Below are 9,567 nucleotides of genomic sequence, written 5' to 3'. Positions count from 1 at the left end.
AAGACGCCTGGAGAGTAGTTGGAGGACCAGCCGCTCCGAATCTGACCGAACACTGGTGAGGTCTCATATTAAGACCTACCTAGTGGCGATAAAAGCGGCGAAAACTAGCTATTTTGCCGCTCTTATCGCATCATCAGATAATCGCCCGGCCACCCTGTTTAGGGTGACCCGCTCCCTCCTCCATCTGGAAGAGCGGGATGACCCCTTGCAGGGTCGAGCTGAGGATTTTGTGCAGTATCTGTATGACAAAATCGCTCAGATTCGGGAAGGGCTGGCCTCTGACTGGGTATGTCCGGACGGGATGACTGAGGCAGGTCTTGAGAGTGTTATCTGGGGGGAGTTCGATCCTGTGGCTCCCGAGGACATGGACAGGGTCCTGGGACGGCTGAATGCGACCACATGTTTATTGGACCCATGTCCCTCCTGGTTGGTACTGGCTTCCCGGGAGGTGACACGAGGCTGGCTCCAGAAGATTGTTAACGCTTCTTTGAGTGAGGGGGTCCTGCCGGCCGCTTTGAAAGAAGCGGTTGTGAGGCCCCTCCTCAAGAAGCCCTCTCTGGATCCGGCTGTTTTGGCTAACTATTGTCCAGTCTCCAACCTTCGCTTCGTTGCGAAGGTTGTTGAGAGTGTGGTGGCGCAACAGCTTCCCCGGTACCTGGATGAAGCTGTCTATCTAGACCCGCTCCAGTCCGGCTTCCGGCCTGGGCACAGCACGGAAACGGCATTGGTCGCATTGGTGGATGACCTCTGGAGGGCCCGGGATAGGGGTTGCTCCTCTATCCTGGTCCTGTTAGACCTCTCAGCGGCTTTTGATACCATCGACCATGGTATCATGTTGCACCAGTTGGCGGGGTTGGGGGTGGGAGGCACCATTCTGCGGTGGTTCTCCTCCTACCTCTCTGACCGGTCGCAATCTGTGTTGACAGGGGGGCAACAGTCGACCCCGAGGCACCTTGCTTGTGGGGTGCCACAAGGGTCGGTCCTCTCGCCCCTTCTGTTCAACATTTATGTAAAGCCGCTGGGTGAGATCATCCGTGGCTTCGGGGTGGAGTTCCATCAGTACGCTGATGACACCCAGCTGTACATCTCCACCCCAGGCCACCCCAATGATGCCCTTGAAGTGATGTCCCAGTGCCTGGAGGCCGTGCGGGCCTGGATGGGGAGAAACAGGCTCCGACTCAACCCCTCCAAGATCGAGTGGCTGTGGCTTCCGGCGTCCCGATATAGCCAGCTGATGCCATCGCTGGCTATTGGGGGTGAATCACTCACCCCCACGGAGATGGCTCGTAACTTGGGCATCCTCCTGGATGCACGGCTGTCTTTAGAAGATCATTTGACAGCCGTGGCCAGGGGGGCTTTTTATCAGGTTCGCCTGATACGCCAGTTGCGCCCCTTTCTAGATCAGGACTCCCTACGCACAGTCACTCAGGCACTCGTCACTTCCCGCCTGGACTACTGCAACACTCTCTACATGGGGCTCCCCCTGGGGTGCACCCGGAGGCTCCAGCTGGTCCAGAACGCGGCCGCGCAGGGGATTATGGGGGCGACGAGGCGCTCCCACGTGACACCTCTCCTGCGCGAGCTGCACTGGCTCCCGGTGGTCTTCCAGGTGCGCTTTAAGGTGTTGGTGACCACCTTTAAAGCGCTCCATGGCTTAGGGCCGGGGTACTTACGAGACTGCCTTCTGCCACCAATAGCCTCCCACCGGCCAGTACGCTCACACAGAGTGGGCCTCCTCAGGGTGCCGTCCGCCAGACAATGTCGGCTGGCGACCCCCAGGGGGAGAGCCTTCTCTGTGGTGGCGCCCACCCTCTGGAACAACCTCCCCCCAGAGTTACGTACAATAACAGACCTCCGGATTTTTCGTTGGGCCCTGAAAACCCATTTATTTCAACTAGCTGGGCTGGCTTGAGTCAAATTTTAAACTGATTTTAAATTGGAATTGTTTTAATTACGGCCAAAATATTTAATTATTTTAATCAGTTTTTAGATTTTGTATGTTTTGTATGTATGTCTTGTTTTTACTTTGGCTGTTCACCGCCCTGAGTCCTATATTGGAGAAGGGCGGTATAGAAATTTAAACAAGAAGAAGAATATTGAGAGCTTACTGCACACGAATGAAGTCTTGCTCACTTGATCATTTGAAAAAAATCAAGTTTTGCTGTGTTGATCCAGTACTTCAGTACCATGTTGAGATGCATTAATCATAGACAGGTTGATCTTTCTTAAACACTCAGCTGAGAGTCTTTGGGGAATTCTTATTCTGGAACACAATGCAGACTACCATCGTCTAGTCATTTCTTGACTCCAAGTCAAGGCATGAGCAGCAGTGTTATGGTATTTCTCACTGAATTCACAAAAGGTGAAAAAAATATGTACACATTTGTAATGGTATGACTCTTTTAACTGAGTCATGAAATGTGAGATCCGAGCAGAAGAGATGCCTCACTAATGGAAAGATAGCATTACTGTTGTAAACAAAATCCACTTCCAGCTTTTGGGATGGAGAGGATTGGAATACATCATAAAATGAGGCATTGTTTCTGGAGACCTGACACAACCCTGTCCATTCTGAAAGGTTGGTTGGCTGGCTCATCGGCAGATGTTACTTCCCTTCCATAAATCATCTTCCTTGGCTGTTGGAAGATTGGCAGTTAACCGACTGGTGCTAGTTTTCCTCTTTCCTTTCTCTGTCCAGTCTCTTTCTATATGTCTTGCCTTTTTAAAAAAAAGCCAAACAAAACTCCCTAGACATATCTGTATAAGAGAATAGAAAAAATAGGAAAGAAATTGAATGTAAATAAAGTGTGGAGAGGGAGATTCAAATACCTATTTGGCATGATCAGGAACTTTAATGGTTCTGAATGCGCTTTAATTAGCTTTTATTTATGTATTATTTATTATTATTTTACAAACATATCAGTGTATGATCAGTATGGCACCTGAGTGTCATACATTTTAGTACAAATAATATAATATTCATCACGTTTACTACATTTGACAAGTTTATATAGTTCTGGTAATAGTACGCATACTTATCTTGAGTTATAATCTTTCATTATTTAGTTATTCAATATTTCAATATGTTATTTTTTATGCCAATCACCACATTATTCAAGCATAATTAATAATACAATCGTTCAAGTTCTGATTTCCCCTCTTGTTATAACTTCACCTTATTATATAAAAATGTGTATTCCATTAATCCCACTCTCTCTAGTTTCCATCCCTATTCTAACTTTTAATTATGCTGCTTTAATTAGCTTTTTGAAGCCTGGTTAGAGAATGAAAAGAAAGCACTCAGAGAACAAAAGACATAATTTTGAACTAATGTTGGCCTTTGCATTAAAGTAGAGCATGGGGGATAAAGAAAGGAGGAAAAAGTACATGAATAATGTATTGTTTTTGATGTCGAAAATGTTATCCTAAACAAAAGACAGATTTTATTTGTTTTTTGTGGGTTTTTTTTTTAACACAAGGAGATTATTTACTTTCATCATAAAAGTTGTCTAGTTGAGTATTTTCTTATCTAGGTATTCTTTTGTAGAGATCACTGGCAAAACTTAATAGAAATAAAGCTCTAGGAATTTTGACAGCTAGAGAAGGAGATAAGATCTGATTCCAGGGAGGTTCTTAAGGTTGCTTCAACATCTGAAGAAGTGGCAATGGTCAAGTTAGGGTGCAAGGACATGTTTGTTTGAAATGATAAATCAAGCATCTCCCTAGTGAAATGCATATTTTAATTGGGTTACAATGTTATCATCTTTGCTGTGAGGAACAGAATGAATTTCTTCTTCTCCTGTTACCCAAGAAACATAATTGGCTTAGACTTATTTGTAATTCTAGGTTGTGTTGAGGCAATGGCCATGCCACAGAGGAAAGAGATGAGTAGCATTTAGCAATAACATTTAGTCTTATGTAACTTGCTTTCAGAAGTTCTGGGTGCTTCGTCACTGAAGGCTTTGAAACAGAGACTGGACAACCCTTTGTCTGAAATGATATAGGGTCTCCTGTTCGAGCTTGGAGTTGGACTAGAAAACCTCTGAGATTCTTTCCAACTCTATTATTCTCTGTTCACTGTTCTATGTTCATAGTGCTTTACAGCCCTCTCTAAGTGGTTTACAATGTCAGCATCTTGTCCCAACAATGTGGTCCTCATTTTACTGAAGGATGGAAGGCTGACTCAACCTTGAGCCGGTGAGAATTGAACTGCTGGCAGTGGGCAGAACTAGCCTGAAATACTGCATTCTAACCACTGTGCCACCAGAGTTCTTACTACAGCTAAAAAACGTTTCTGATCATCAACCAGACTCATTGTAATCTATCAGTCTCTCTCTTAAGAATTGCTTAGGTGCACATGGATCCTCCATAAGATTTCTTATCAATGAATAGTATGGAGGATATTGAAGAGCAGATAAGGGAAAACATGGCTCTCCCCTACAGAATCCATTGTTTAAAAAGCTAGAAATGTTTATGTTTGTAACTATAGTGTACTCAAACAAAGCTTTTGAACACAGCTTTTTTCTTACCCCGATTGAGGTAATGTCTCTTTCCCACTAGTTTAACACATGAGCTCTCCAATCTGGTATGACACCATTAGCATTGAGACCCTTTGTTCCTTAAATTTTTCATTATTCAATAGGAGAGGATTCTTAGTAAAAACTAAGTAAAAGAGTAGTAATATAATTAATATTTTGGATAACTACCTGTTTGCAAATAGTTTTTTTTTGTTTGTTTGTTTCTTCAGTTTAACTTTGCATCTTTAATGCTGGCACTTTTCTTAAAATTTATGATTTCTCAGTACTGAGAGAATCAGGGTTCAACAGAACTGTAGGTAGTTGAGTTATGAAACAACAATAAATAGAACTGCAGAGTTTGGAACAAATACGCACTTAGCAGGTGTTGTCGGTAGCTTCTGGAATTGAATAAAGAAAAAGATGCCAATAACAGATGTGTTCCTTGGCTCTGCATTAATATAATTATAGATGGAAATGGAAATTCTCTCTCTCTCTCTCTCTCTCTCTCCCTCCCTCCCTCCCTCCCTCCCTCCTCTCTTTCTCTCTCTCTCATAGAGAGAGAAATCATTACTGATATAGATTTTAGATTGCAACATTATGTCTCCCTGTAGTTATACAAGTTCAACTTATTAAGCATTTATTCTTTTGTTTCTACTAAATGCTGTCTCTGCTTCTCAGGAGATAGATTTTCAGTAAGCAAAGTATCTTTCAACTCTTTTTTAGGGTTACACCCAGGGGTGAAATCCAGCAGGTTCTGACAGGTTCTGGAGAACCGGTAGTGGAAATTTTGAGTAGTTTCCAGGTTCTGGAGAACCGACAAATACCACCTCTGGCTGGCCCCAGAGTGGGGTGGGAATGGAGATTTTGCAGTATCCTTCCCCTGCCACGCTCAAAAAGCCACGCACACAGAACCAGTAGTAAAAAAAATTGGATTTCACCACTGGTTACACCATACAGTAGGTAGTAGCAAACAGCAATAAACCAGATTTAGTATTTAAGTACTTCAGTGTTTACTCTTTAATTACTCAGGCACTTCATGTAGTCAAGTCATCTTACAATCTTTACTACAGCTCTATAAAGTAAGTCAGTACTACTATCTGCGTATGCTTAATAATGATGCTTAATAACTTCATAGCAAAGATGTGTCTCCAACAGAGAAGAATATCTATAGTTTGTGACTGAACTGTGGAGTCCTTGGTGCTCTCTGAGCTTGCTTGCTTACTGATGTTTCATTACCCAAACTAGGTAACATAATCAGTGCAAGTGATATGGGTTTGCTGCTTGTTGATATGAAGTAGTTTGCCCAGACATTTTTGATGGAGGCATAGTTCCCTCCTTGGTGGTTCCTTGATTAAAATAGACCAGGCAAAAAACAATACACTAATGTGGCTTAGCTTGGAACCCAATCACTCTAACTTCAGATGCATCTGAAACATGCTGTATTTGAATAGCTATTTTACCTAAGATATATGGGTAGTCTTTCAGGTTCAAAGAAGAAATGCTCTTGTTCAATTAATCTATGGGGATGCAGGTGGTTTTACAGTCCTAGTCTGGAAATGCACAATTTATACAATGAGGCCACTGGAAGTCCATTGTTGTAATAACTGTGGGTGTTATTCTGTGATGCTGCTTAGAGTTTTTCTATTAGTTTTTTGGCAGCACCTACAGTATCTTCAAAGCTAATGGAGGTTTCATAGCACAGGATTCTATCAGAAGCCACAATTTCTAGTTCCCTTTACTGGTTGGCACAGAGGCATAGGGTTTCCTTCACAGCATCTTTGTAACATTTGCATGGATGACTCTCAGGAGTCTCTTCCCAGTCTCGGGTACACCACAGAGCAATCAGCGAGACATACAGTGCTCATCCATTCTGATGATGTGTTCCATCCACAGCCTCTGACTTTGATAATCAGAGATGGAACACTGGTGGACTTTGTATCATCCAAGATTTCCAGGCTGGATATATAATCTTGTCAACAAATGCCAAGGATGGAGTGAAGAGTGTCCAAGTAAAATTTCTCCAGTTGTTTGAAGTGTCATCAGTACAGAGTCCAGGACTCACATCCACATAGGAGAGCAGGGATAACCACAACCCTGTAGATTTTCAGATTTGTGGTGATGTGGCTGCATCTCTAGTACAACACTCTAGTAAGCAGCTGTTCCAGAGCCCAGCTGGCCTCACTCCTCCTGGAATCAATTTCTTTGTCTAAAGACCCATCACTCCAAATAATGCTTCCCAATATTTGAAGCTATTTACACTGTCAGTTTGGTGTTGTTAACAGTGATTTTTGCTTCTATGAATTTGATACTTGGCACTTGCTGGTAAAATATTTCAATCTTGTTAAGGCTGGTAGTTTAGCCAAAGAACATAGCAGCACTGGGAATTTGTTCAGCATCGACTGTAGATCACTGTCTGTATGGTGGAGAGCATAGTTATCAGCAGAACATTTCTTGAAGACTGTATGATGGCATTTCATCTATGCATTCAAGCAGCAAAGGTCAAGTCAGCATCTGATATATATTCCCTCCCTCAGATCTTGGACAGTATGTGAAACATGCAAACAAAGAACACATTGAACAGGAATGGGGTTAGTACACAACCTCATTTCATCCCATTAGACATAGTAAATGCAGCTGTATCACCATTGTAAAGGACCTATCCTGACATTATGTTATGGAGGAGTTGAATCAACTTCACATGGATACTTGGGCATCCATGAAGCCTCCCTGTTTACAGTGTCAAATGCTTTTGCCAGGTCAATGACGACAGATTAAAGAGGTTTGTTCTGTTTGTTGCACTTTTCCTGGACTTGTTTCATAGCAAATATCTGTCTGCTGTACTCTGTTCTGGCCACACTGCACTTATGGGAGGTAGCTTTCCAAGACAGTGAGAATCTATTCAGGGGAGTATAGACAAAAATCTTGCCTGTGATGGAAAGCAGTGAGATACCACTGTAGTTTGCTGCCCTTATTTTTATACAGAGTCACAGTGGGGGCAACACAGAAGTTGTCAAGTACCTTCTCTGTGTGCCAAATATTTTCCAAGATGTCTTGGAACACTTGCAATGCATTTGGGTCTAGAGCTTTGTAAATCTGAGCAGAACAGCCATCCTGTCCTATTGCCTTATTTGAGTTCATCTATGAGTTTGCGTTCTTGAGCTCATCAATACAATAAGCAGATCTGAGGCATCCCAGACTGGCAGCTGAGGAATCCACTGTAAAGCATCAGGATTAACCATGGACAGCCTACTGAGTAGGTTGGAAAAGTGTTCAGCCAATGGTTTTTCAGTCCTTCCTGGTCTTTGTTCAGACTCAACTCATCAGATGACAGCAGGTTGGAACCATAAATTGACTTTATAGCACTGAAGAATTTTCTGACAGTATGCATGTCTGTCTAAGATATTCCATTTGCAATCTATTCAGGCTGGGGAAAAAATGAAATTTGTGAAATGAGGGAAATGTTTGGAGAAAACTCCAGAGTTTCACATTTAATCAAATTCTAGCCAAAGTCTGATTGTTACTTACATAGGAGGTTCCACAGTTGCTGTCATTCAACAGCCAATCTGGCAGATAACGGTGTTTAGAAGAATCCGTATAGTTCTACTCCACATTTAGTTAAATGTCCACATTCAATTCCATGTTCCTGATTAGTGCATTCCACACAGAGAATTCCAGTGGCATGGGGCAGCATAAACTTCAAGTAATAAAAATAAGTAACCAAGCAGTACACACATACAAAAAATCCTATTGCTTTATATGGAGATAACAAATCTCTTTCTAAAGCCAGGATTTATCCTCGGAAAAGGCTATGAAGTTGTTGATGATTGTCTCCTGACCTTGTCTAAGCTAAGAAAATGCTTAAGAATTCCAAAGTATACTAGGGATAAAGGACGGATCAAAATAGAAGTTTTCTCAAGCTCCTAAAAGTGAAGTATATCTAAGTATAAAGCTGCTCAGAGACCAGTGGTGCAGTTCAGAAGCAAAACCAAAATAGACATCGTCTGAAATGTCAATGGACATAAAGCCTTGTGGGATCTGAGCTGTTAGTGCAATTCCTTCCATCAAGCTTTACAGTGGCTGGCTGACTGCTGTTTCAATAAAACATTTATTTTTTTGGTCTTCAAAGTAGAATTTCTACTGATTGGAAGAAAAACGTGGCAGAATCATGCCTTTCTGTGAAAGATAATACAGCATTAAGTACCTCTTTGCTTTTTTTCTTTCTGTAAATCTGATTTCTAAATAACTTGGGTGGTGAAAAAACATAGTATTATTTTTCATGTTTACATTATTTTATCTGATTCAAACTATGTATTAGCTCACAATTAAATTATTTGCACTGATGTACTTAGTTGGTTGTTGGCCATTACGGAGCACCTAAAACTACACCTAAAACTCCAAAATAATTTTATTAACAGATCATACAATATCCACCAATTTCTCATCTTCCAAGAAACTGATAATTCTCTAGAACTATCCCTTGATTGCTCTGCTTGTTGAGACAATTTCCCACATAATCTTTATATGTGTAGTTTTTCTAGCCTCTGAAATCTACTTTTAATCTCCAGGCCTAACCTAATTGAGGTCTTTGAGAATTTTATTTCATTGAAACTCACATGACTTCCCACAGATGATTTGCCTATAAAGGACTCCAACACAAGTGTAATTCTCTTGAAGAAAAGACTTTGTATTCACTTCAATATTTACTCATCTCTTTTTCATGTCTATGTGGAGATTTTAACCTACCTTTATTAAAACTGAGTCAGATATACAGCTAGTCCTCGATTTACAACAGCTCACTTAGTGACTGTTCAAAGTTACAATAGCATTGGAAAAAATAAATAAATAAATAAATAAATAAATAATTTTATTTCTATACCGCCCTTCTCCCGAAGGACTCAGGGCGGTGTACAGCCTATTAAAAACATAAAGACAGACATCAGTTAAAAATAATTAAAATTATTACATAATTTCGGCTCAGATTTAAAACCCCAAAAATTTAAAACACCCAATTTAAAAATCATTACATTGATAGCCCGGCTTGGGTCTTGAG

General features: G+C 41.4%; 1 long non-coding RNA gene across 1 annotated transcript; it reads right to left on the bottom strand.

The window, feature by feature from the left end:
• Positions 1-2,880: 2,880 nt before the first annotated feature.
• On the bottom strand, positions 2,881-8,840 carry LOC117674048 (uncharacterized). Its single transcript, XR_015731366.1, has 2 exons — positions 8,043-8,840; positions 2,881-7,941 (listed from the first exon to the last, which is right to left on the bottom strand). It is a non-coding gene; the product is annotated as an uncharacterized LOC117674048 (long non-coding RNA).
• Positions 8,841-9,567: the final 727 nt, after the last annotated feature.

Source organism: Pantherophis guttatus, chromosome 1 (assembly GCF_059756535.1).
Source record: "Pantherophis guttatus breed Tessera chromosome 1, ASM5975653v1, whole genome shotgun sequence".
NCBI classification, from domain to species: domain Eukaryota; kingdom Metazoa; phylum Chordata; class Lepidosauria; order Squamata; family Colubridae; genus Pantherophis; species Pantherophis guttatus.
This window is presented reverse-complemented; position numbering and strand designations above follow the sequence as displayed.